Here is a 4,083-nt window from a genome sequence, read left to right as displayed (position 1 = left end):
TCATTTGTTGAAAGCAAGTCAGAAAGCTCTGATTTAAGTTTAAGGCGTTTCTTATACAAAATCTGGCATGGGGGAGCCTAGCATATTGCTTATCTTATTTTGAAATATCATTGTAAGTAATTTGCTTTTTTCTTTAGAGAGGTTTCTTTATTAGCACCCATTATGAAATAATTTGGCTCTAATATATGCCTTAAGACTCCATACTGTTGAATCTGGAAACTTCTGCTGATTTATTAACAGTTAGAAAAAATTTGGTCAGCAACAAAGGAAACAAAGTATCCTCTGCCAAGAATGAAGTATTGAAAACGCCAATTCCTCTAGGTGAAAGGCAAATTTGGAAAAGTCAGATCAAAGTAAGAGGAGCATGGTCGATATAATAATACTTTGATATCATAAATTTAGTCTAGAAATTAAACCATTATCAGAACAGAAGTAATCAATCGAGTAAAGAGTGATGAACATTTGAAAAAAAAAAGAATACTCTCTGTTTTTTTCGAATTTTCGCCGCCATACATCTGATATACCATATTCAGAAAAAATAATTATTTGGAAAAATGGAATTTGTTTTGCAGCACATGGTCTAGATGATGAAGCGGTCCAGCACTGGGTCAGAAAGGCAACAGTTAAAGTCTCCCCCAAGTATAAGAAGAATTTTAAGTTTAAATCAGGAATAAGAGAGAATGTTTAAAAAACCCATGTCAAAAGATTGAGGAGCATAAAAGTTAGCTAAAGTTACATTCTTTATTACATAAGCGTGCCTACAACAACTATATAGCGGCCACTGCTTGTCTGATATAATATCATTTGATATAAAGGTACGGTAGTATTTATCAAAATAGCCACACCTCTTGCCCTTGCCTGGAAAAGAAAGATAAGAAAAATCTGCCCCTTCCAGCCATTATTGGGGTGATTGTGATCTGCGATCGCATTAAATGGGTTTCTTGCAAAGAAATGCTTCTGCTTTGAGCTGTGAAGATGTGCAAAAGAACTCTGTTTCTCTTAACTGGATGGTTTAATCCTTGGCGTTCAACTCAAAAATCTCAACTCTCTACCCATTAGAGTATCTATCAAAAAGTCTGTGATGGAGAATGAAAATAAAAAATTACAAAAATTAAAATAGCATCAACAAAGAAACAGCAAACATAAAAGTAGTAAAGTCAACCGCGATGCCATCTCATGCCGAGAGCAAACCCACCCACAAATCAGCTAACCCTCATAGAACACAATGACAGTAAAACTACCCACTAAAAACAAGAACTAAGTGTTCTGAACACTTCCTTATTCCACCTTACCTTATATAATCCTCAATCCCTTAAAACAAAATTATCCCTCATTATACAACACATAGATAACACTGCAGTATCAAATGTGCTTATCACGAGCAGACCCATAATATACTTGATCCTTGGATCATACTGGCTTATTTGATCAATATAATGATCACAGGGCAAATCAAAATAAATGAGAATATGAAATATATATATATATATATATATATATATATATATATATATATATATATATATATATACCTATATATAAAAAAATCTATATATATATTTCCAAAGTAAACAAAATTGCACCCAAACTCCTGCAAGTAGTACTTGTGCACCCAAGAAAAAATTAAAAAATAAACGAGATACATCTTACAACAAATCTGATTCAACGATGGTATCAGATCAAATACCACAGCATCAATCAGTCATTAGAAACGTAGAAATGAGCGCATGATGCAAAACACTTTCAATGAAAAGTAAACCGTTTGTATAATGTCAGAGAGCTCAAGAAGATCTGGCGCAGTTAAGTCTATGTTGTACAGAGGGCTCCTACTTCACAAAAAAGTAAATAAGATCATAAGCCCCACTGTTCAAATTTACTGAACAGTGAAGTGGCACTACGGTGAGCCGTCAAAAATTCCTTGGCATCATCCACCGATGCAAGCATCTTTTGCTCACATTCCTTAGTCAGGATCCTCAGCCTTGCGGGGAAAAGAAGGGATGGCTTAAAACCAAGATTGTAAAGCTCTGCCATTACCCCTCGATATTGAGCATGCTGTTCCAGAACTTCCGGACTGTAGTCATCGTAAATGGCGATCGGGTTGCCACAGTACTGCAAGGATCCTCTTCTTTTACGAGCCTCACATATTACAGCCTCCTTGATCTGATACCGATGAAAACAGACTATTACCGCTTCCTCGCCAATTCTTCCTGTTTCAACTGGATGAACTCCTGTCAAGTTCTTAGAGGAGACGGTAAAATCTGCTCGCCCAGCACCTCCCACAGCATCTCAGAAAAGAACATCAGCTGAGACCTCAACAGACTCCGTAAGCCATCGATCCTGATATTATTACGCCAACTGCGCCCTCCAGGTTCAGTTGTTTTGGCCTTGAGTTTAGTATAATTTCAGTCAGATCGGGCGCACACCGCTTCCAGAGAGTGAATCTGCTCGCTGAGGAAGTCTGTGTTGATTCCAGTGATGCTATTCGTGGTCTGGCGGTCCCACACCGCAGCCTGGACGTGAGTTCAAAGTTTTTATTTCTAATGACGTCAAAGTGGTTTTGAAAGCAGAGGAGAGAGGGACTCTATGTTCTTCCCAATAAGCTTTCAGTCAAGTTAGTTGACATGCTAATCTCATTTATGAGTCACATCAAGTTGTTCTTACTTGCGCCCTTTCTTCATGCTTGGTTGATTTGGATGCCATTTTTCTGCTTCCATGTATATTGGAACTTGTTATCTCATACATTGTGAGAAAATAAACCGGTAGAGTAAATTATAAAATGATAAAATAGAAGATTTAGCATAGGAAGCAGCGAGGTAGATCTATCTACCCATTCGCGATCCAAAACTGGAAGTCTACATCCATCTTTAATGAGTTTCCCTTGCAACCTCGGGTGGTTCTGCACCTCCTCTAAAAAAAAAAGCTGTCATCATCCCTGTGCCTGAGAACAATAAACCCTCTTGTCTGAAATGCACGACCACCGCCCGTGCCGCCCCTCACATCATTGTGTCAAGTGAAGGTCTTGAGGGACTGGAAAAATACATTTCAAGGTTCCTCCATCCCGATACTTTAGACACTCTCCAGTTTGCCTATCGCCCCAATAGATCCACTGAAGATGCCATCTCTCATGTCATGCACTCTTTTCTCACACGCACATTGACAGCAATAAAGGGAACTATGTAAGGCTGCTTTTTATTGACTATAGCTCAGCTTTCAATACTATAGTCCCCATCAAGCTTGCTTCTAAACTCTTCACTCTGCAACTGGATTCAAGACTTCCTCACTGGCAGACCTCAAGTGGTGAAAGTAGGCTAGTTCATCTCCAGCTCCCTCACTGAGCGTAGGAGCCCCACAGGGCTGTGTCCTGAGTCCCCTGCTCTACTCTCTTTCCTACGCACATGACTGCGTGTCTTCCCACAGCTCCACATCTATTATTATCAAATTTGCTGATGATACTGTGGTTCTGGACCTCATTCACAACAATAATGAGACGCATACTTGGATGATGAGGTAAGAAACTTACATCATAGTGCCAGGACGAATTGTTTCTCTCTGCATGTGAGCAAAACTAAAGAGCTGATTGTTGACCAGGAAGAGACAGCAACAGCCCTATACTCCTCTTATGATCAGCGGGACCCCCTGTGGAGAGGGTGAGAGCAGCTTTAGAGTACCTTGGTGTAACATCTCTGAGGACCTGACTGGACTACTGCATTCAACACAGGTTAATAAAACGAGCAAAGACTGTACCTTCTCACGACAGCTGAGAAATTCAGGGTCTCACCAGCAATCAATCTGAAAACTTTACTACAATGGGAACATAGAGAAATGGCTGACTCAGTGTATCTCAGTGTGGTATGGGAACAGCACAGTCAAGACTGCAAAGCCCTGCAAGAGAGTTATGCGTGGTGACGCATCCAGGTCTGCTCTCCCCTCTCTGCAGGACATCTCACTCAAATGCTGCAAAAAGCAGGAGCTGTTAAAATCATCAGGACTCAATCCACCCCAGTAACCATCTTTTTCACTTTGCTGCCATCTGGTAAGTGCTTCTGTAGCCGTGCTTAAAAACTGAAGACTTAGGAGTTGTTT

This window comes from Cyprinus carpio, chromosome A12 (genome assembly GCF_018340385.1).
Source record: "Cyprinus carpio isolate SPL01 chromosome A12, ASM1834038v1, whole genome shotgun sequence".
Classification (NCBI taxonomy): domain Eukaryota; kingdom Metazoa; phylum Chordata; class Actinopteri; order Cypriniformes; family Cyprinidae; genus Cyprinus; species Cyprinus carpio.
The sequence above is the reverse complement of the archived record's forward strand: the minus strand, read 5'-3'. Positions refer to the sequence as shown.